This window comes from Callithrix jacchus, chromosome 3, assembly GCF_049354715.1.
Source record: "Callithrix jacchus isolate 240 chromosome 3, calJac240_pri, whole genome shotgun sequence".
NCBI lineage: Eukaryota > Metazoa > Chordata > Mammalia > Primates > Cebidae > Callithrix > Callithrix jacchus.
Window position 1 is genome coordinate 70,132,868 of NC_133504.1, and position 25,137 is coordinate 70,158,004.

Sequence of the window (25,137 nt, forward strand, 5' to 3'; positions counted from 1 at the left end):
GTTTCTCCTTCAATTTTCACACTGGTGCACTTTCTCTAATATAAAGCACTGATATAATAAATAAATCATATCCAGATGAAAGCCTGTCATCTGATACCTCAGCCCAGCACATTGCCTTCAAATGCTAAAGCAAACACTTCCCAAAAATGTGCTGCCTTCGTCAGGGACAGGGACCCCAGAATACAGACAGGGTGCTGTTTGATAAGATGAAGAATGAGACAAATGGAGTATATCTGGGAAGGATTGCCTCGGACATAGGTCTTAAGGGTCAGTACTTGCTTTTTTAATTCTCCATAAGGTGAAAGGAGGGGAGTGAGATGAAAAGACACAAACAGAGTTGGTTACAGATTGAAAAGCTTTGTGTGGAAAAACCCTCCAAAGTGAAATCTTCTTCATTATGAAGTGTACCACGTACAAAAGAATGACAGCATGGGTTCACGAGCTATCTGGGAGTGATTGGTAGTCATATTATTTAGCTTCCTGCATATTAGATGGCTGTAATCAGTCAGGCTTTCTATTCTGTTAGTTACAGAGCCAGTGATTTCTTAAAGCTGTTATGCTTCCTGAGTGAATTCATCTGCTTTATTTTCCAGATAGGATGTGCCTAAAAGCACAGTGCATATCTAACAAGCTGCTAATCACTCTGGTTCAGTAATCTTCCAGTCAGTGACTGCTAAGAAAGAATGATGGCACTCTTTTGAACATTATGTAATACCCTTTAAGGATATTTGGTTCTCTGGGCATTATGAACATTTTTTTTTTTTAGTGAGATAGCCAAATTCTCTTTTTTCTTCTCCTGCTCTTTCTTCCCCCTTTCTCCTTTTCTTCCTTTTTACTTTGTGTCAACTTTCCCCAGCCCCTACTTTTTGTCAGATAGCAAGAATGGGAAGTAAGATAAAAAGAGAAAGATTAGGCCCGGCATGGTGGCTCACGCCTGTAATCACAGCACTTTGGGAGGCTGAGGTGGGTGGATCATGAGGTCAAGAGATCGAGACCATCCTGGTCAACATGGTGAAACCCCATCTCTACTAAAAATACAAAAAATTAGCTGGGCATGGTGGTGCGTGCCTGTCATCCCAGCTACTCAGGAAGCCGAGGCAGGAGAATTGCCTGAACCCAGGAGGCAGAGGTTGTGGTGAGCCAAGATCGCATCATTGCACTCCAGCCTGGGTAACAAGAGCAAAACTCCATCTCAAAAACAAAAAGAAAAAAAAAAAAGAGATTATTCATGGTTGGTGAAGAAAGAAAGTTATAGAAGGAAACGTAGATGGTCCTCTGGTGGTAATATCTTTTGAGTGCATTAGGTTCTCTACTTGGATGTGCATGCACACACACACCCCCTCACACACATATACGATCTATGATACTGCTATAGGAATATGCAAGGTCAGGGAGAGAGAAGGAAAGTAAGGAATTAATATTTATTGAACTTCTATGCACCAGGTTCTGTTAGACTACTTAATTTAATCCTCATAACAACACTAGGAACACAAATGAGAAAAGCAAATCTCAGAAAAATTAAGTATCTCTGGTATGTCATATCAATATCTATTAGTTATCAGCATTTGGATAGTACCCAAGCTGCCTAAAAAAAAATGTGCTATTTTCACTATATCAAATTTCTCCTTAGCATTGTATCATAAACATAAATATAGTGATATCAGGAATTCACTTTGTTGACTCATTTATTCAGAAAATGTTTGTGGGTTGCTTATACTCTCTAGGAATGTTTTGGGCATTGGAAACAGTATGAGGAAGATGGTGGTAAAGATTATTGCATTAACTAAGTATTGTGTGTGCATGTGTGCATGCATGTGTTCACATGGTTTATGAAAACTATGATATTACAGTGTGGAATTATGTAATGATAATACCTGTCATTACTTGGGCATTTTCTGTATACGAGAGGCTCCAGTCTGCTGAATGAGGCTCTAGTCTGCTGAATCAGATTCCTTATAAGTGATAATTTCTACAACATAATTAAAAATTTTAATTATATGCTACCTTATTTCAAAGGCAACTTAAAAAGTTTGAAATAACATTCAAATAATATGGCAAAACAAATAATTAAAACTCAGTGAGAAATATGAGGTAATGGAAAAACAAGATGAAGAAAATAATAAACAAGATGAAGAAAGTAGTAGATAGAGAGTGATGTTGAGAAACGAATTATAGGCCACAAACACCTATGCACTTTTCACCAGAGATGGGGGAAATGTGGTAAGATTCAGGGCTGTGTCACTCCATTTTGCGCTGCTATTAAAAAATAACTAAGGCTGTGTAATTTATAAAGAAAAGAGGCTTATTTTGGCATGCTATATAGGAAGCATCTGCTTCTGGTGAGGGCCTCAAGAAGCTTCTGCTCATGGTGGAAGGTGAAAGGGTAGCAGCTGTGTCATGTGGTGAGAAAGAAAGTGTTGGGGGGGGTGCCATATTCTTTAAAGAACAACCAGATATCTGTAAACTCAGAGTGAGAACTCATTATTGTGAAGAGGGTACCAAACCATTATCTGCCCTGTGACCCAAACACTTCCGATTGGTCCTCACCTCCAGCATTCTTACTTCAACATGAGATTTTGAGGGGACAAACATCCAAATCATATAATTATGTCCCTGGCCCCACAGATAGCATGTCATTTTCATGTTGCAAAATACAATCATCCCTTCCCAATGGTCCCTCAGTCTTAACTTGTTCAAGCATGACCTCAACAGTCCAGAGTCTGATGTGAGACGTCAATTTCCTTCCACCTATGAGCCTGCAAAATAAAAAAACTATTTACTTCTAAGATAAAATGGTTGTACAGATATTAGGTAAGCATTCTCATTCCAAAATGCAGAAATGAACCCAAAGAATGGGGCAGTAGGCCCTACACAGGTTTCAGGTTTCTGCCCTGAAACTTAGCAGGGCAGACATTAAGCAAGCTCCAACATAATCCTTGACTCTTTGTCCCACATCCCTGGTGCAAGGGAGATGGTCTCCCAAGGCCTTGGGCAGCCCCAAGTGGCTTTGTAGGGTGTAGTCCTCTACAAACGCTGCTCCCATAGGTTAGAATTCAGTGCCTCTGGTTTTTCTAGGCTCAGTGCAAGCTGCTGCTGGCTCTGCCAATCACAGGACTACAGGGTGCTCCTTTTCCCACAGTTTTACTAGGCAGTGTGCCCTGGTATACTCTGTGTGGGCTCCAACTGAGCATTTTTCCTTGGGACTGCCTTACTAGAGTCTCTCTGTGGGACCGCCACCCCTTCACTAGGCTTATCCCTGGGAACTCGGGCTTCCCCATTTATCGCCTGAAACTTAGGTGGAATCTGATAAGCCTCCTTCAATATTGCATTCCATGTACCTGCAGGTTTAAGACCATGTGAAAACTGCCAGAGCTTATGTCATACACCCTGTGGAGTGGTGGCCCTAGCTCTACCTGGGCTCTTTTGAGCCAGTACTGGAGGTACAGTAGACAGGAATGTGGGGAGTAGTGTCTTGAGGCTGAGCAGGGCAGCAGTGTTCTGGGGCTGGCCCCCCTGAACAACTTTTTACTTCTAGGACTCTGGGCCTGTGATGAAAGGGGCTGCCTTGAAAATTTCTGAAATGCCCAAGGCCTTTTTCCCATTGTCTTGGCTATTAGCATCTGGTTCTCTTTTAGTCATGCTAATCTCTCTAGCAAGTGATTGCTCCACAGACCACTCGCATTCCTCTACTGAAAATGCTCTTTTCTTTTCTAGCACAACAGTCAGGCTCCAAATTTTCCAAATGGTTATTATGCTCTGCTTCCCTTTTAAATATAAGTCCCAACTTTAAGTCATTTCTATGCTGTCATATCTGACTATAGGCTGTTAGAAGCAGCCAGGCCACATCTTGAATGCTTTGCTGCTTAGAAATTTCTTTTGCCAGATACCCTCAGTTATCACTCATAAGTTTAAACTTCCACGGATCCCTAGGGCATGAGCATAATGCAGAAAGCTCTTTGTTAGGGAGTAATATGGATGACTTTTACTCTGGTTCCCAGGAACTTTCTTGTTTCCATCTGAGACCTCCTCAACCTGGCCTTTACCTTTCATATTTCTATCAGCATTTTGATCACAACAACTTAACAAGTCTTTAAGAAATTTCAAACTTCTGCTCATCCTCCTGTTTTTTTCTGAGCCTGTCAGACTCTTCTAATGTCTGCTGTTACTCAATTCCAAAGCCACTTTTACATTGCCAGGTATTATTATAGCTATATCCTACTCTCAGTACCAATTTTCTATGTTAGTTCATTTGAATTCTTATAAAGGAATACTGGGGGACTGAGTAATTTATAAAGAAAAGAGATTTATTTTGGCTCACAGTTTTGCAGGCTGCATAGGAAGCATGACACCAGGATTTGGTCCTGGTGAGGGCCTCAGGAAGCTTCCACTCATGGAGGAAGAAAAAGTAGGGGTGGATATGTCACATGGTGAGAGAGAAAGTCAGAGGGAAGGCAGAGGAATTGCCATGGTCTTTTAAATAAACAGATCTTGCATGAACTTAGAGCAAGAACTCAGTCATTACTGTGAGGAGTGTACCAAGCCATTCATGAGTCATCTGCCCCCATGACCAAAGCACCTCCCACGATCCCCCACCTACAACATCAGGGATCCCATTTTGACATGAAATTTTGAGAGGACACACATCCAAACCATATCAGGGGCCCAGGAGATTAATAAAGAAACACAAACTAACTAGTTGTTCAGAAAAACATAATATGTGATATTGAGTAAGGAGATCAAACTCTTTATTTGGCCTTCATGCACAGTGCCATATGAACAATATACTTACTGGAAGCAAGCAGTCCATTTTTCATTATAGATTGATGGCTTCAGCACATTTAATTCAGAAGTTCAGTAAACACAATTCTAATGGGCAGAGGGAGGGGTTGTGTGTAGGAGTAGATGGAGTTAGAAAGGTGGACCATGTAATGTTGTCTATTTAAGAAGTTTTCTGATTTTTTTGACTTAATCCACAGAAGGATGACATCAGAGGAATGTATAGTCTGCATACTTTCATGCCGTCCTTCATAAAAATGATCTCTTTCAGCCAAGCAGTTAAAAGGCATTGATTCACAGTGAGTTCAAGATTAATTTCAGTGTCAAATATTTGGAGTGCAGATATTCTGGATTAGCTCAACTTTATGCTTTAACCATCCATCAAAATAAGGAGAGAGCTGACATCTTCAAATAAGGCTTTATTTATGATTTCAAAAGGTTCTCACTAAAATGTCCTAATTCCTGTGACACTATTCTTATAAGTTGCTTATGAACTTTGACATCTGCATTTGTGTTTTATTGTGTGAACCCTTCTTCTCTTCCCTTAAAGAGATCTGTGCTTTATTTTAATGATACTAGCCATGAATCTGGAATAATATATCAAGCTTATTACCAATATGTATTTTTCTGTTAATAAATCAATGCATATACATTCAGATGACAAGGAATAATTGGCTAATTGCCATGCAAAATGAGGATTTAGATAATTTTTCCATAATTATTTTCTATAAATTTCTAAAATAACTGTTACAAACTGCCTTGTGTTTTATACTTTCATGTAGTTTATCCAGCCTTTTTCCTGTGGTATAGCATGGTGTTTACAACAGTCTCTTAATGTAGTATACTATATATACTATTCTGATGAGTTGATGTATTATAGCTGATTTAGTAATATAGCTTACTTAATCACTTATAGGTATTATGGTGTTAGGAGCAGAAAAGAGAGAAAAGAAAGGGAGAAGAGGAAGGGCCAAAATGTGTTATTGCAGGGCTATCCAATAAATGCACTTAAACTTCTCTGCATTTAAAGATATCAAAAACTTAGAATGTCAAAACAATTTTTGTGCAATAATCAAAGTTAAATACAGGATGTAAAATATTTGTTCCCTAGTCTCCATCTCTTATCTTTTGTATTTTACCTGTAGATGCAATAGAATATTTTAAATAAAAAATAGGAAGTGAACATAAGAGAAGTGAGAGAAAGTTGAGTTAATTGAGTGATCTAATATAACCTGCAGTAAGATCCTAAGTACTAGATCTAATATAATCCAAATAGGTCTGGATTTAAGTGTAGCTATAAGTTTTCACAAAATTCCTAAGTGGACCTTTATTTAAAATAATTAAATGAATTAGTATTTGCAAAGAGCCATTGTTTTGAGGGATACATATTGGATGTTATTAATAATAGAACTAAATTTACAAGTTAGTTGAAGAGATTTTACTGAAATGTGAATTCATAGCCTTGGAGAGGAGATGCCTGGCCAGCCATATTTCTTTTGTGACTTCTCTCATCTAACAGATTTATAGTAAGCCAAAATAACTATTAGATCTAAAATATTACCTAATTTCAGAACAGTTTTCTCTAGGCTGCAGTGGACCCTTGCAGGTCTGGGATGGAAATTACATGTTCTAGACTCTGGCCAGAAAACTCAGCCTGGAAACTTTAAAGGACATCTCCTGGAAAGCAAAGCCTGGGTCTGCAGCTATAACTCATCCACTGAGTATTTCTTCTAAAGTGTCACCTCTGAGTTTAGGGAACCCTTTTATTGCTAATAGCACATTCTATACTTCTAAGCATTGTCTTCAGTTACTAGATTAATTTCCATCATTAAAGAGTGACATTGCTTTACATATGGTTTCTTGGAGCACAGTATGGTGGGGGTGGAATATTCTTTAATGTTTCTAAGTAGATGGCTATAAACAGATCCCCATCCAGATTCTGTCTGTAGGTTTAAGAACAAAGTTTAGTTTGTTTTCCTTTATGTTGTCTAACATCATGTTAATTTCAAATGTTACAGTTTGTAGTCTGAGATTTTTTTGGGGATCTGGTTTTGCTTTCTTGGGAATGTAATTTTTTTTTTCCTTAGGCACCATGCTGGATATTCTGTGAAAGAGAAGCAGTATTTTCTCCCCTATTTAGAGTATAAACTTATATAGGCTTCTGTTTCACTACATACAAAGGGTTTTGGAGTTGGGAATGAGTGGCTGGTGCAGTATGATCTAGTAGAAAGATCAGATCTTGGTTGGGTGTTAAGACCTGGTCCGGACCTTGATTTTCTTTACTAAATAATTGTGTGTTTAGTTTATCTACTATTTAGTCTATTGGATTACATCTGATTATGACTACTATTATCCATTACATTAAAAGAAAAAGGAATAATTAAAAATGAACTTCTCTCTCTGTGTGCATAGGGGTGTGTGTGTGTGTATCTCTTATGTTCCACAGTTATCAACATATGGTTAATCCTGTCTCATTTATATCTAGACCTTCTAGCATCCCAATTGTTTCACTTAGAAACATTTTGAATTAAATCTCAGGTATCATATCTGTAAATATTTATCTGTAAATATTTAATTATGTATCTATAAAAGCTAAAGATCCTTTATAAAAACACAATCACAATTATTACCCCTAAAAATAAGAAACATCTTTAATGCCATCAAATGTTCAGTCTGTTTTCACATTTTCTGTTTTCTTATATATTTTTAATGCTTTGTTTGCCTGAAAAGGATCAACATAATGTTATACATTGTGATTGTTTAATCGTGTTAATTAAGTCCTTTTAGTCTATAGGATCTGCTTTACTTTTTTCTCATTGCAGTTTTTCTGTCAAAGCAACTGATGGTTTGTCCTGAAGCCCTCATAATTAGGACTTGGATGATTGCATCCCCATGTTGCTGTTTAACACATCTTCTCTCTTTTTATTTCTACTAAATCTACTTTAGTAATTCTCACTTGTCCAAGCTTTTATTTCCTCAGTGTTTATTACTTGTAGTCAGTTGCAGAGAGAACGTAGGTCAGTAGAGTATAATAAGGTATTTTGAGAGAAGGAAAAAAATAAAGAGCACATTCACATAACTTATTACAGTATAGTGTTACAGTTGTTCTATGTATTATTATTGTTGTTAATCTCTTATTGTGCCTAATTCATAAATTAAACATCATCATATATATATATATGTATGGAAAAAGACAGCATATATAGGGTTTTCATGGTTTCAGGCATTCACTGGAGGTTTTGAAACATATTCCCTGTGGAAAAGGGGGGACTGCCATAAATCTAAATCCAGATATAGAGTGGTTTTTGGCAAGATTACTTTCTACATGGTGTTATGTACTTCCTAGGAGGTACATGATGTCTTGGCATTTTTTTCTGTGACTTGTTAACCTTTGATGTTCATTGTCTAGGTCCATTAATTCATTATGGGTTGCCAAATGGTGATAGTCTAGTTCTATCATTTCTTCTTTTCATTAGTACCTGCAGAATTTCTCTAAAGAACTTTCCCTCGTCACCTATCATCCTTCTGAGATAGGAGCCATATAAAAAAGGCAGAAACTTTTTAAATTTTTTTCTATTTATATACCAGTTTTCAAAATAATGGTGGATACTAGATTCTTGCAAAGATGATCATTTTTGGAGAGGCACTGGAAATGGGCTATGGAGGCTTATGAACACATGAGTTGAAATATAGTTTGTGTATTTTAACATATTGTTCAGGTATTTAGTTGAGCTTGTACATGTTGGCTTCTGGGAATTTTTAACATAATCCCAGTACTCTTTGTTAGATTCCTAGCTTTTGGAATGAAAAGATGCTCCATGTTCACTTTGTGCATTTCCTATGCCAGATCTGTAATCAATCATTTTTTCAAAGAGACCTGACTTACTTTAGTGGGATATTGTGGTAAGAGATCGAAGTCTAAGTGCAAGGAGTGTTCACTGTTTCTGAGTTGGTCCTTATTTTTAGGCCTTTTATTAGAGAGAGCTTTAAAATAGATATCTATTTTTAAAAGATAAAATAGACCCTACATTCTTATTTATACTTAAAATCAGGACTAAAGTGTTTTAACTTATCTTAAATTTTATCTCCTTTCAGCCTTGCCGAAAATCTTGGTTCTTAGCAACAGTAAGGTAAGTATTCATTTGCTTTACCTCACAGTGTGTGGGGTGATATCTCACTGAGATTTGGATTTACATTTCCCTGATGATTAGTGATGTTGAAGATCTTTTCATATACCTGTTGGTCATCTCTATGTCTTCTTTGAAAGAATGTCTCTTCAAGTCCTTTGCCCATTTATTAATTGGATTATTCATTTATTTTGTTACAGAGTTGTAGGAGTTCCTTATGTATTTTGGATATTATCCCCTTACTAAGTAATCAAGTATATGATTTGCAAATATTTTCTTCCTTTCCATAGAATGTTATTTCGCTTTTCTGATTGTTTGCTTTGCAGAAGCTTTTTATTTTGATGCAGTCCCACTTGTCTATTCTTGGTTTTGTTGTTTGTGCTCTTGCTTTCCATAGAATGTTACTTTACTTTATCAATTGTTTGCTTTGCAGAAGCTTTTTAGTTTGATATAGTCCCATTTGTCTATTTTTGTTTTTGTTGCTCGTGCTGTCAGTGTTATATTCAAGAAATCATTGCCAAGGCAAATGTTATGAAGAGTTTCTCTTATGTCTCTTATGTTTTTGTCTAGGAATTTCACAGTTTCCTGTCTTACATTTAAATCTTTAATTCATTTTGAGTTTAATTTTTTGTATCTGAAGTAATAGAAGGGTCCAATTTTATTATCTTACATGTGTGTATCTGGTTTTCCCAACAGTATTTGTTGAGACTGTGCTTTTCTTATGGTGTATTCTCAGTACCATGGGATAATATTAGTTGACTATTCATTCTGGGTTTATTTTTGTCTTCTCTATTCTGTTCTGTTGGTCTATATGTCTGTCTTTATGTCAGTGCCATACTGTTTTGGTTACTGTAGATTTGTAATATATTTTGAAATCAGAAAGTGTGATGTCTCCAGCTTCGTTCTTCTTTCTCACAATTGTTTTGGCTATTTAGAGTCATGATTTCACATACAGTTTATGATTGTGTTTTCTATTTCTGTAAAAAATGTGATTGGAGTTTTGACTGGAATTTTATTGTAGGTCACTTTGGGTGGCATGGATATTTTAATGATACTGTTTCCTAATTCAGGAACACAGAATATATTCCCATTAATTTGTATTTTCTTTAATTTCTTTCATCAATATTTGTAAGTTTCAGTGTCCAAGTATTTCATCTTCTTGGTTAAGTTTATTCCAGAACATTTTATTTTTTGGTACTATTATAAATAGGGTTGTTACCTGTTTAGCTAGTTGACTGTTAGTGTATTGAAATATAACTGATTTTTCTATGTTGATTTTGTATACTGCAGCTTTACTAAATTTGTTTATTAGTTCTAACAGTTTTTTTTTTATGGCACCTTCAGGGTTTCCTATATATAAGATTATGTCATCTGCAAACAGATAATTTACTTATCCTTTTCTGATGTGGATGACTTTTACTTCTTTTTCTTGCTGAATTGCTCTTGGTATGACTTCTAATACTACATTGAATAGAAATGGCAAGAGTTAGCCTCCTCACCTTTTATTCCTAGCTTAGTGTAAAAGTTTTCAGTTTTTACCATATCAGCTGTGGGCTTATCATGTAAGCCCATATCGTAATATGTAAAGGCCATATTATAATATGGCCTTTATTATGCTGAGGCAAATTCCTTCCATACATGATTCTCTTCCATACCTGAAAATTTTATGTGTCTTCTATGTATATTTGCAGTTAATCATGAGGCTTAGATAATCATGAGATTAGTTAATCATGAGGCTTAGTCGTTTTTATAAATTGAAAACTACTTAACTTCAATCTTGTACAAAAACTAGATAGTTTTACTTCTCTCTTTACAGTTTGTTATTAATGTCATTATTTACATCTTTTAACATGTATTCATTAACATATATTTTTAGTTATGTTATTATTAATACTTTTGTCTTTTAACTTTAGTATTAAAAGTAATGAACATATCATGATTAGAGTATTACAGTATTTTTTACTTATCTAAATAATTACCCTTACCAGTGATTTTTAGACTTTTATATGCTTTCATACTGCGGTTTATATCCTTTCTTTTCTTTTCTTTTTTTCCAGATAAGGAACCATTTTTAATAATTTGTCAACCTGTATAGTACTGTGGTTTTTTTTTTTCTTTTTCTTTTCTTAACTTTTATTTTAGGTTCAGGGGCACATATTTGTTAATACATAAATTCACATCATGAGGGTTTGTTATGCAGATTATTTCATCATTCAGATACTGAGCCTAGTACCCGATAGTTATTTTTTCTACTCCTCTCCCTCCTTCCACACTCCATTCTTAAGTAGGTCCAAGTGTCTGTTGTTACCATTTTTGTATTCATGAGTTCTCATCATTTAGCTCCCACTTGTTAGTGAGAATATGTGGTATTTGGTTTTCTGTTTCTGTGTAGTTTTGCTAAAGATAATGACCTGCACCTGCATCCATATTACTGCAAAAGACATGATCTTGTTCTTTTTTATGGCTGCATAGTATTCCATGGTATATATGTGCCATATTTTCTTCATCTAATCTGTCATTGATGGGCATTCTCTTTAGCATTTCTCGTAAGTCAGATGCAGTGGTGATGAACTCCCTTAATCTTCAGTTGTCTGTAAAGTTGTAACTCTTACCTCTTTTTGGACGACAGTTTTTTCATGTATTGTATTTTTGGTTGGCAGGTTATGTTTTTTTTCTTTTAGTATTTTAAATGTATCATCCCATTCCCATCTGGTTTGTAAGGTTTTTGCCAGAAAGTCTGTTGATAGTCTTGTGAGGCTTCTCTTGTATGTGATAAGTTAATTTTCTCTTGTTTCTTTCAAATTGTTTGTCTTTGACTTTTGAGGATTTGATTGTGATATTTTTCAGGAAAGATTTTTTAAAAACATATTTAATCTATATGAAGGACTTTGGGCTTCATGGTTGTGGGTGTACATTTCTTTTTCCAGATTTGGGAAGTTTTTGGTCATTGTTAAAATAATAGCCAAATCTGAATCTTTAAATAAAAATAATTAAATTAACTTATCTTTACATTAAAATAATTAAAACCTTTTTAAATTTAAAATGTCAAATTAAAATAAGCTTTCTGGTCCTTTCTCTTTTCTCCTTCTTGGATTCCCATAATGCATATATTGATTTTCTTAATGGTGTCCCATGACTCCTTAAGCTTTATTCACTTTCTTTTATTCTTTTTTTCTTTTGCTTGTCTTGTCTGATTAGATAATTTGAAATCATCTGTCTTTATATTTGCTGGTACTTTCTTCTGTTTGATCTGATTAAGTCTGCTGTTGAACCCATCTAGTGAAATTTTCAGTTCAATTATGATATCTTTCTGCTCCAGAATTTCTGTTTTGTTGTCTTCTGTAGTTGCTATCTTTTTGTTGACTTTTGTTGATTTTCTCATTTTTGTTTATGTGTCATTTTTCTTAGTGAGTTCTCTTGTAATTCACTTATCTTTTTTAAGATGAAATTATTTTGAATTATTTGTCAGACAATTCATAGTTCTTCATTACTTTGGTGTTGGCTACTGGAGATTAATTTTGTTTCTTTGATTGTATCGTATTTTTCTGATTCTTCATGTTCCTTGTAGATTTTCATTGGTGTCTGCACATTTGAACAAACAGCTGCCTCTCCCAGTCTTTACAGACTTTCTCTTACAGAGAAGGTCCTTTACCAGTCTCCCAGCTAGAGATTCTGGAAGCCTCTCAAACAGCAAGCTGCCCACACTTTTCCTTTGTTTTTAGCTGTGCTGTCATCCAAGTTATGCTAGTTCTGTCAGCAGTCTGTGGTGAGGAGAGTCAGAAACTGGCTCCTTAGGCAGTGCTCTGAAATTTGTGTGTCTTTTTTATGTAATTTAAAATTTTTAATGAAATTAAATTTATAAGTACTAAGAAGCACATTATCTTATTGCTTCTGTATTTATATCATAGGAAAGTTTTCTGCTTCCAAGTTAGAGGTACTCACCTTTATTTTCTTATAGTACCTGTTTGGTTTTATTTTTTGCATTTAAATCGTTGATTCATTTGGTATTCATCTGATACATGGTTTAAGAGAAGGATCCAATTTTATCCCAACACCATTTCTGAAAGATATTTTCCCCCTACTGTGCCACTTTATTGCTTCTCAGATACAATTCTACCTTTCATTGGCTGCTCTGTAATAGTTGAGATGAATCTTGTAATTTTTTTTTTCTTAACCAGCTTGCATGATGCTAATTTTGTCAGAGGTGGGTACTGGAAGGTCATTAGTAATAATAGACATTTCCTTATGCCTAGCTTGTACAGTAAAAGTGACTCTTCAGAACTTAGTTCCTTTGGTGACTAGTTGTCAGCAGTGCCTAGTGATTAGAAGCTGCTCAGAGAATCCCTTTGTATGTTTCTTCAGCGGTTTATGCATTAGGACACCTTCTGAATATGATTTCCTTTAACATCCTGGAGGGTGGATTTCAGTGAGTACTGCTGGTGTGTCAGCAGAGCCATGTCTTTGCCATTCAGGGATGTGCAGTCTGAATGTGGCTGTGCACTTGCCAATAAGTTCTCAGTGTCAGTGCTGGTCAGTGTGTGTTGTGTGTATGTGTGTTTGATCTTTTTGGGCACTATCATTTCAGCACTAGTGATATACCAGCTTTCTATGTTGTATAGAGTTCTCTTTACCTCTTAATAACCAAAACTTTGTTATAGTTAATAATTGTTTATATTAATATTTCCTTGTTCAAATGATTGTGTGGTCTGTCATCTGATTGGACACTGATTAATATACTAAGTGATAGGAGATACTACCTTTTAAAATAATGTAAATTATCATATAAAATTTGATCTATATGAATTTTTAAATTTTCTTCCATTAGTTTATCTAAATTTGGGCCAAATTAAAAATGTTCAAATTATAGGAGCTTAATAGTATTTAAAAAAATCTTTCAGCACTTGTTGTTCCTTATTGCTCTTCTATTAAAGGATTTAGCTACTATTGATTTTTTTTTTGTTTTTAAAAGTAATTTTTGATCAACTTATCTAGCTCCAGGAAAATATCTAGTAGCATTAAAAATTTTGGTGTTTTTGTCATGAAGTCTTTGCTCATGACTATGTCCTGAATGGTATTGCCTAGGTTTTCTTCTAGGGTTTTTATAGTTTTAAGTCTTACCTTTTAATCTTTAATCCATCTTGAGTTAATTTTTGTATAAGGTGTAAGGAAGGGGGTGTAGTTTCAGTTCTTTGCTTATGGCTAGTCAGTTTTCTCAACATCATTTATTAAATAGGAAATTATTTCCCCATTGGCCATTTTTTGTTAGGTTTATGAAGGATCAGATGGTTGTAGATGTGTGGTATTAATTTCTGAGCCCTTTGTTCAGTTCCATTGGTCTATAAACGGTTTTGGTGCCAGTACCATGCCGTTTTTGTTACTGTAGCCTTCTAGTATAATTTGAAGTCAGGTAATGTGATGCCTCCAGCTTTCCTCTTTTTTCTTAGAATTGTCTTGGCTATACAGGCTCTTTTTTGGTTCATGATCACTGGTCATTAGAGAAATGCAAATCAAAATCACAGTGAGATACCATCTCATGCCAGTTAGAATGGTGATCATTAAAAAGTCAGGAAACAACAGATGCTGGAGAGGATGTGGAGAAATAGGAACACTTTTACACTGTTGGTGGGAGTGTAAATTAGTTCAACCATTGTGGAAGACAGTGTGGTGATTCCTCAAGGATCTAGAACCAGAAATACCATTTGACCTAGCAATCCCATTACTGGGTATACACCTAAAGTATTATAAATCATTCTGTCAGGGAACCAGCTCAGACACAACCTAAGAAATAATGAGGGTTAGCGGAGACAAAGAAATAAAGAGACAATGTTAAGAGTGCATAAAGGTGGGCTCCCAGTGGGCAGATGTCAGTAGGAGGATGCGAAGGCGAAGGCCCTGAGAACTGGAGACCCACACTATTTATTGAGTGTTTAAACAAAAAGGCATGTGCTGAGAGATGTAGGGGGTGAAAAGGAAATGAAGCATTAAAAAGAAGATCTATAGCTGTGGCAGGTTGGCATCTCTTTGGGAGGTATAGAGCATGCTTTATTTTAGATGCTGTCAGTAAATAGAGGAAAATAACTGCAGCTACAGTCAGGAAGTCTGGCCACATTCTAGTGCTTCGAAGAGGTCTTCCTTGCTTTGAGCATGGAACATGGTCTGCCATTAACTCCCATCCTATGCCAGATAAGCAGGTCATGCGTTAGCCTTGTTCCCAGCACATTCTATTATAAAGACACATGCACAAATATGTATATTGCAGCACCATTCACAATAGCAAAGACTTGTAACCAACCCAAATGCCCAGTGATGATAGACTGGATAAAGAAAATGTGACATATATATATACCATGGAATAGTATGCAGCCATAAAAAGGATGAGTTCATGTCCTTTGCAGGGACATGGATGAAGGTAGAAACCATAGTTTTCAGCAAACTAACACAAGAACAGAAAACCAAGCACTGCATGTTCTCACTCACAATTGGGAGTTGAATAATGAGAACACATGGACACAGGGAGGGGAACATCACACACTGGGGCATGTCAGGGTGTAGGGGGATAGGGGAGGGATAGCATCAGGAGAAATACCTAATGTAGATGACGAGTTGAGGGGTACAGCAAATCACCATAGCACTTGTATACCTATGTAACAAACCTGCATGTTCTGTACACGTATCCCAGAACTTAAAGTATAATAAAAAAAATACAGTTCACACACACACACACATGCACACACACACACACACACCACACACACAGAGCATTTGGATTGCATTCAATCTGTAAATTTGCTTAGAGAGAACATCTTTATCTTATTGAGTCATTTTATCCAAAATCGGAGTCTAACTTTCTATTTGTTATATGGTACTTTTGAGTACTTCTGGAGCATTTTATAGTTTTTCTCATATAAATTTTGAACTTTTAGATATTTTCTATTCTTTATTGTTGGTAATTTTTCTTCTGGTTAGTTTTTATTTGTAGATATAAAGGCTACTGGTTTTATAGTTAGCTAATATACTCAATTTTCTTATTGTTAATAATTTTTTTTTCATTGAGTTACCTCTTCATTTCCAATTCTGATTCCTTTAATTGCTTTCTCTTGTCTAGCATGGATATCTCCACCCCAGTATTAACTACTTATTACATATACTACCTTTGTGTTAGTTTCAAATTTCGTGGACAAGCCTCTGTTTTTTTCATGAATTAAGTTGCTGGGTTTTGTATTTAGATAGTGTAATTAATTCCTATATATTGAGTTAAAAATATGAATGGGCTCCGGATTTTGTCAGTGCCTTTCCAAGCTTTATGGGGACTGATCACATGATATTTCTGCTTACATCTGTATAGGACAGATTATACTAATGGCTTCTGAGGATTGAATTATCTTTGTGTTCCTAGAATAAACCTCACTGGGTCATCTATTATGTTTGTTGATATTTTACTTAAGTGGGCTTTCCCATCTATATTCCTGAGATGAGTCTGTAGTTTTCTTTTTGATGTAAATGTTTTCTAGGTTAAAAAAAATATTATACTTCCTTCACAAAGTAAAGTTAAAAATTCACCTTTTTATGCTCTAATACAGTTTAAGTAGCTTTGGAATTATCTAATTTAATTTCTATTTTGTTATTTTTATTATTTTCAATTTCCTACTTGCCAGTGATGATCTAGAATTGTCTAATTTTAAAAGATTTGGTTGAATTTTATTGTGAAACCCTTTGGGTCTGATGCTTTTCTTGTGAGGGAATCTTTGAACTACATTGTATATTTCTTTCTCGGCTTTAGATAAAATTAACTTTTCTGTCTCTGCAGGGGCAACTTTTGCTCAGTTATATTTTTTGAAAAAATTATCCAGTTCCTTCCAGTTACTTCTAGTTTTCTATATTTATCATTTCTTTTTTCTTAATTAGGTTAGGTAATATCTTGTCTATTTCATTGATTTAAAAAGAACAGATTTATTGTAGTCTTTCTTAGTGTTTTTCTACCTCGTCAATGTCTAACTTTATTGTTATTAATTCCCTCTTTCTACTGTATTTTGGTTTACTGTGTTTTTTTTTTAATCTTCCTTTTCTGGTTGGATAATTACTGTTTACATTTTCTCTTTTTATTGAGTTATGTATGTGATGCTATAATTTATTCTTTGGTAACTGCCTAAGCTCCATCCCACAGATTCTGTCACATGATCAAGTTTAAAATTAGGGTTAGAGTTATGTTTAGAGGGATCAAATGATCTGCTTTGTGTTTTAAGATGCTATTTTTGCTTCAGTGTCAAGTCAAAGCCTTGGCATAAGCAGGAAACTATGGTAGTTCAAATAAGAGATGATGAGGACCTTTATCAAGGCACTCATCAAGAAGAAGTAAAGGAGTAGAAGAAATAATGTGAGTATTTTAGGGGTAGACTGGATAGGATACAATTACTAATTAGATGCAAGAGGGACAGGGAGGAATCAAAACAATTCCTGTGATTCTGAGATTGAGATCTGTTAACCAAATGGAAGAATACTGGGGAAGAAACAAGTTTGAGGACCAGGAAGTACTTGGTGGGAATAAGTTTGGTTTTGAGTATATTGAATTTGAAATGCCTGCAGTATATCCAAGTGGAGACATCTAGCTGGTAATCTTATGCTAGAGCCCAGGAGATAAATTTTGTGGACAAGCCTCTATTTTTTTCATTAATTAAGTTGCTGGGTTTTGTATTTAGGTACAAATACAGTAAGTGAATTGGATGTGTGGTCTTAGATGTAATAGCTGAAGCTGTGCATGATCATGAAGCCACTCAAGTCTAGGGATGGTGAGAAGCAGGGTATGGTTGGAAACAAGGTTCCCAGCCTTACTGCTAGTTTTTCTGTAAAATGTGACCACCATCAGGATCACAGGCCTTAAGGACACAAAGCCAAACCTTGTCATCCTCTCTGAATCTTTTGAGAGAGAACAATCTGGTTAGTGTTTGAGGCTGAGGAACTTACACTGAATACACAAGTTAAATTAGAAAACATAAATAAGACTAACCAGAGGAACCTCAGAGAAGCTGTATCCTAAATACGTTTTGATTTCATGATGAATTGGCTTAGTGGGATGAAAATAGAAGAATAAATAGGATTTAGGTTCAGATTCCTCTGGGTTAGTTTTACTAAGATGTAATGCTTATTCAAATGCTTATTAAGTTAAAGGAGTGAGTCACTAACAGACATGTGATTTGGGGTCTGACAACATTTGGGAGGGGTAAGCAATAGTGGTGAATGAACTTTTAATGTTTTGATGTTGTTGGACACATTTTGATTCGGAATTAAATTTCAAAAGAGGTCTTGACCAATCAACGACTGAACTGTCTCCTCTGTAGCCACGCGGTGCAAAGGAAAGGGAACACAACTTGGCAAGGCTGTGGCTGCAGCATGACTCTGATGCCTTGGGACAGGGGTGACCTGGAAGGCATGCTTTTTACTATGGTGCAAACAGAGACATTCTCTAAATATAAATTTTAGTTGTTGTGGTGGTTAATGTTCTCAAAATTTCCCCTCCTTCAGCATTTTTTGTATTGTGTTGCTGTTTTCTTCTTTCATCTGGTAGCCACAAGAAATTAATCTTCTCAAACTTTGTTTTTCTTGACTCTTTTGCCCATGCTTAACAAACACTGGCATTTGTATGTTTGCTATTCCATTATCTATCTGACTTCATCTTTAGACTCACTCTGTGAGGAAGAATTATTAGCATTGTTTAATATAATGAGGATGCAAAATCATAGAAGATTTTAAGAATTGAATTATCTAATATGGCTAGAGCATTGTAGAGCTGGAATCTGAATGTGGATTTCCTGATTTGAAGCTAGTAAGCTTTACTTGACTGCATTTACCTTTATACATAAGGGAAATAAACAGGTGAAAAAGAATACTATAGTGGAAAGAAAACACATTATTTCAAAGGAGTTTCTAAGCATAAAAAGTGTATCTTGAACTGCTAGAAACCAGCATTATTTTTTTAAGAACAAAATTATCATATGATTTATAGGGCCTTATCATTTAGGGAAATCACAGCACAATGTTTGGTTATAAAATAAAAATCCCTAATAGCTGAAAAGAAAGGGATGCTCTTTGGGGTAGTACCAGTGAATTTCTTTTAACTTTTTATGTTCTATTAAAGAGCCTATAGCTACAAGTGAGGAGGTGAGGGAACCATGAATTATAGACGTTGAAATACTGAAAGCTGTGAACATAAATGTTTCGATAAATATTGAGTGGTATCAAATTTTGCTGTGAAGTTCCAAAGTGAAATATAATCCTTTAGTGTAGGGAAAAAAGTCTCTGAGTGAGCAACAGTTAAAGGTGGTCAGCTTGGCTTTTTATATTTTGAAGAGAGAGCAAAACTTTAAGGCCATTGTGTGTCAGTCAGTCCAGAAACAGCCAGGCAATAACCGTTTCATGCCAATGGGTTGTTTGTCCTTTTTTTCACTGTATGCCTTTCTTCTTGTTCAGTATATATACATTATATACCTATTACATATACAGAGGCCTTTTTGACATTAAAGGTTCTGATTCTGCAGCTAGGATAATCTAGAAGATTATACCGACCATAACATAGCAGGCACATGCCAGACACTTGACCCCTAAAAGCAAGTCACAGGCCATGGCATTTTTAAACACAGGGAGAAGTGAATTTAACAGCCAGGATGCTCTTGAACAAATGTGCATTGTTGTCACAATTGAAACCACATGCTGAGTAATATAACATAGGTGCAACCTAACTGAGAATGTGTGCACAGTTAGAACCATGAATATTTTAGTATTATTTTTCATTTATATTACGTCTGTGAGTCTTGGGACCCCTTCATTCTGTTTTCTTAGTGGAATTCAGCAACAGAAACCTAGCTGATGGATGCCTGGATGGAGTTGGGCACTAAAGCACTGGATCCTCTCTAGCTGCTGGGACTCTGGAAAGATTTCAGCCACTGCAGTAAGCTCCCGAGGATCTGATCTCCCTAAACCATGTCAAACCTGAACTTATCTAAGGGGCAGCCTCACAGCCTTTTGAGCCAGACATCTCTAGATGCAAAACTATTTCAGTGACTGTTTATTACTTTCTGGAAAACTTAGCCATAGACAATTATATGAAGAGATATTGACCAAACCAAATGGTTTATGCTTCATTTAGTTTGAAATAACACATTTATTCTTCTGAGCTCCAATTTTTCAGCTCTAGTGCATCAATTTTTTTGTTTATTGGCAGCCTAAATTAAGACAGGTTAGATATGTTGAATTTTCTCTGCAGGCAGATGAGAATGATTAAACAATGATTTATTTGTGTGTTCTTTATGTAGTAACAGCTAGAGTGTTTGGAAATCCCATTGGTAATTTCTTTTTGCTTCTGTTCTATATCTTTACTTGTAGCCAGCGATAATTTCAGGGGAAAGAGAGAGAACATATAGGGAGTGTCTTCTATTATTGGCGGCATTCCTCTCCTTTTGGAAAAAGCATGGGATCTGTGAGGAGACTGTAAACTGCATGAGAAAGGAACCAAAGGTACCATTTGCATTTATTCAGTATACTTTTTCTCACACATTTCTGGGATTACTACTTTCTCCAGGTAAAAATAAAGGCTGAGGTTAAATAACCAGTTTGTCCGTTACTAGAGTGCCCGGACTTTATATCCACAGTCCATTTCACCATAGATAATATTTACAGTTCATTTAAAATCTTGTACCAGGGCATTCTCATGCTTCCTAAGCATTTATTTATTTATTTATTCAACACGTTTTTAAGGATCTCTTTTGTTTATAACAAGTGGCAGTTTTCTGGGTAGAGAAGATAAGGGATTGTGACACATAGTGCTTTTCTTCAGTGTCTTTTAACTTAGAAGTAAAAAAAAAAGCACACACACACTCATACGGATAAATTATACAACAAAAAATGAGTTCACAAAGCAACATTAGATGAATGGAATTAAAAAAAATGCTATTAAAATTCAGAGATGAGGAAAAGTCAGCATTTCACTGTGGAAAGATATTATTCTTGGGGAAGAGAGGACTTGTGCTGTGTCCTAGTTGCTCTGTAGGGGTTGGATGCGAAGACAAGGCAGGTTCCTTCTAAGGTTATGGAGTGATGGCAGCCAAGCTGCAGAGGCAAAAAGAGCATTGCACAGTCAGGGAAGTGTGAGTAGACTAGTTTTACCAAGGAGAATATTGACTAACTCTTTACTTTCTTTCTTTCTTTTTTTTTTTTTAAGAAACAGGGTCTTGCTCTGTCACCAGGCTGGGTGCAGTGATGGGAGCATTGCTCACCATAGCCTTCAACTCCTGGGCTCAAGTGATCCCTTCTACCTCAGCTTTCTGAGTAGCAGGGACTATGGTTGTGTGCCACCATGTCTGGCTAATTTCTTTTTTTCTATTTTTTTAGAAAAGGGTCTTGCTCTGTTGCCTAGACTAGTGTTAAGTTCCTGGACTCAAGCAATCTTTTTACTTCGGCCTCAGAGTAGCTAGGAATATAGGAATGAGCCACTGTGCCTAGTGGCTCACTCTTTAATTTCAAGAAAAGTTTCTACTTCTCTGTGCCAGGTTCTCAAAATACAAAGATGACAGAGATGGACATGGTTTCTGCCATCAGAAAGGCTGGTGTTTTGTGGGTGATACAAACAATAAACATGGGAATCCACTGGGAAATCCAGTATTTCATATTCTATTATGAAATAATGATAAATTAGAATTATTAGAAAACACGCAGAGTTCTGTGAGTGAAAACAGAATAATACAAATTGGAAAATAAAATAACTTTATATGTGGATTATGGCTTAGACAAAACAATATGATGTTGTATAAGTAGTCAGTCAACTTGGGTTCAGTTCTTGGCTCTGTCGTTTGTTTGATATGGGAATTGGTAAATTGCCAAATCTGTCTCAGTATACGTTTCCTCCTTTGCTAAGTGGGAATAGTACTATCTATCTCATAGGATTGCCATGAAAATTGAATGAAATAACATCCATTGTAAAAAAAAAAACAAAAACAAAACCTAGTGTGCATAACTTTTGGCACCTAGTGGATACTCAATATTAAAACCTATCCTTCAATCATTCCAAAATGCAGAGATATTAGAAGATGTTATTTTTCTCTTACAATAGTCTCTGAAATCATCACAAACTGGCCTTTTTAACACTAATTTCACTTGTTGGGATGGTGTTGAGTTGGCTAACAGACCATCTTAATCAACAGTCTTAGACTCTAAACACTCCTTTCACAGAGGCCACACATATACATTTGTCTTCTCTACAGTTATTTTTGATGTGGGAAGCACATGCTTTTTTCCCCATGAGTGAATATAAGACATTTCTGCTTAATGATTCGATGGTGGCAACTAATTTAGCAGTTTCAATTTTGTATTGATCAAATTAGTAATGCTGTATAGTACTGCTATCCTACCCATAGAAAACCTTTCTTAGCTTCAGAAGTCACTGAAGCAAGTTCAAGTTATACTAGGATCCTGAAGTATCCTTTATTTTCTCTTCAAAGTGGGGGCTCTGAAATTTGGTAGGAAAACATCATGGTTTTGTTTAACCTGACCTGTTGTATTCCACTAGTATACTGTTGGAAGCCTAGTGATGCCAGCAGGACCCTCAGGTTGGCAGGTAGTAAGTGTTCAGAACAGGATATGGTTTCTGATGTGCTTGGAGACTAACTTATCTGTGAGGGAAAAATTTTTATTTTTCTATGTGAATATTCTTGGTGCCATTATTTTCCTTTGGTGGTATCTGACAGGAATTTACTGAGTCCTGGCAAATATGGCTCTGTTGTTGTTGGAGATACCAAGAAATTGGAGAGGCAATTTCATAAAATAGCAGGGAATTAAGCTAAAGAGCAATTGAACTTCAAGAATCTTTGAACTCATGACACTGGGGACATGTATTATGATTTCCAACTGGTCTGGACTAAAGCTCTCAAACTGGATGTCAATAGTCAAAACACTAAGTCAATAAAATATCAAGTTCAAGCCATTTTATGACCAAAGGAAACTCTTGTTTGTCCTTTGCACAGTAAGATTTTAGTCTTTGCTGATGACTGTTGTTCTTTTTTGATTTAGTTCATATATAGGTAAGATACATCCTTCCAGAAAGGATTTTAGGTAGACAATGGACATAGATTTGTAAAGCTGTTACCCAGGAAAAGACAGTCAGAACTTCCAACATATTTTGTGAGACTGGCTATTAAACATTAGTCATACTCTTACTTTAATCCCTCTTGCTTTTGTTTTTATAGCTTTTCTCAATGATTTCCAGCTGTTTCTTGTCCCCTGGCCACTTTTCTTGGCCTTTCCATTCCATGTGGTCACTAACCACAATGGGTGGGCTCAGTAAATGCTTTGTTCTGAGAAAACAAGATGTGCTCTGAAGTGGACATCGACTCTAGACCTAAATGCAAAGGAGCACACTGCTGTTCTTGCTTAAATCAAGTGAATAAAGCAGCAAAATAAATGGTGATGTAGATGAAATATTTCTCTTCTAAAAGCTCATACTTAATCTGACCAATAACATCCATAGTAATAATAACCACTAAAATCCAAACCCTAAAACAAAATGCACACTAAAATATTTTAAACCATACCTCCCAAGAAATAGACATAATTTTCTATCAGTAATGGAAAGTGTTTCACCAGAGTTCTGTTCTGAATTGGGCACATATTAATTTCCACTAACTATCTGGTCTGAAATTTATCAGTTCAAAATGGTTGATGGATACCTGACATAGTTTTGGATGTTGTTTCTCTAAATCTCATGTTGAAATGTAATCCCCAGTGTTAAAGGTGGGGCCTGACACAAGGTGATTGGCTCATAGGGACAGATTTGTTATGATGGTTTACTGCCATCTCCTTGTGATAGTTAGTTCTTGTGAGATGTGGCTGTTTAAAAGTCTGTGATACATCCTCACCCTCTCTTTTGCTTCCTCTCTCACCATTTGACATGTCTGCTTCTGCTTTGCCTTCCTTCGTGACTAACAACTCCCTGAGGCCTCACCAAAAGCTGAGCAGATGTTGGTGCCAAACTTATATAGCCTGCAGACCCTTGAGCCAATTAAACCTCTTTATAAATTACCCAGTCTCAGATATTTCTTTATAGCAACACAAGGATGGCCTAACACAAACCCTATCCATTTGAATACATCTCCCTTCCATGCAGATGTTTAAATGAGAATTAAGTAATGATAATGAAGTTAAAATAATGAGAAGAATGGGAAGGAGTTTCTTTTTTTGTTTTTAATTTTTTATTGGATTTTAGGTTTTGGGGTACATGAGCAGAGCATGTAAGACAGTTGTGTAGGAACACATATGGCAGTGTGCTTTTCTTTCCTTCTCCCCTTCACCCACATTTGGCATTTCTCCCCAGGCTATCCCTCCCCACCTCCCCCTCCCACTGGCCCTCCCCTTTTCCCCCCAATAGACGCCAGTGTTTAGTACTCCCCTTTCTGTGTCCATGTGTTCTCATTTTTCATCACCTACCTATGAGTGAGAATATACGGTGTTTCATTTTCTGTTCTTGTGTCAGTTTGCTGAGGATGATGTTCTCCAGATTCATCCATGTCCCTACAAACGACACGAACTCATCATTTCTGATTGCTGCATAATATTCCATGGTGTATATGTGCCACATTTTTCCAATCCAGTCTATTATCAATGGGCATTTGGGTTGATTCCAGGTCTTTGCTATTGTAAATAGTGCTGCAATGAACATTCGTGTACATGTGTCCTTATAGTAGAACGATTTATAGTCTTTTGGATATATACCCAGTAATGGGATTGCTGGGTCAAATGGAATTTCTATTTCTAAGGCCTTGAGGAATCGCCACACTGTCTTCCACAATGGTTGGACTAATTTACACTCCCACCAACAGTGTAAAAGTGTTCCTTTTTCTCCACATCCTCTCCAGCATCTGTTGTCTCCAGATTTTTTAATGATCGCCGTTCTAACTGGCGTGAGATGGTATCTCAATGTGGTTTTGATTTGCATCTCTCTGATGACCAGTGACGATGAGCATTTTTTCGTATGACTGTTGGCCTCATATATGTCTTCTTTTGTAAAGTGTCTGTTCATATCCTTTGCCCACTTTTGAATGGGCTTGTTTGTTTTTTTCCTGTAAATCCGTTTGAGTTCTTTGTAAATTCTGGATATCAGCCCTTGTCAGATGGGTAGACTGCAAAAATTTTTTCCCATTCTGTTGGTTGCCGATCCACTCTAGTGACTGTTTCTTTTGCTGTGCAGAAGCTG

At 36.0% G+C, this 25,137-nt stretch overlaps 1 long non-coding RNA gene across 3 annotated transcripts in view; it reads left to right on the forward strand.

Moving 5' to 3' along the window:
* LOC128931566 (uncharacterized) overlaps positions 1-25,137 on the forward strand; it is a 245,694-nt gene that overhangs the window by 151,494 nt on the left and 69,063 nt on the right. For 2 of the 3 annotated variants that reach the window (XR_013533395.1, XR_013533393.1), the window contains exon 3: positions 8,872-8,906. The exons of the other annotated variant lie outside the window; for it this stretch is intronic. This is a non-coding gene — a long non-coding RNA (uncharacterized LOC128931566). The remainder of the gene's footprint in view (positions 1-8,871; positions 8,907-25,137) is intronic. 3 annotated transcript variants of the gene reach the window in all.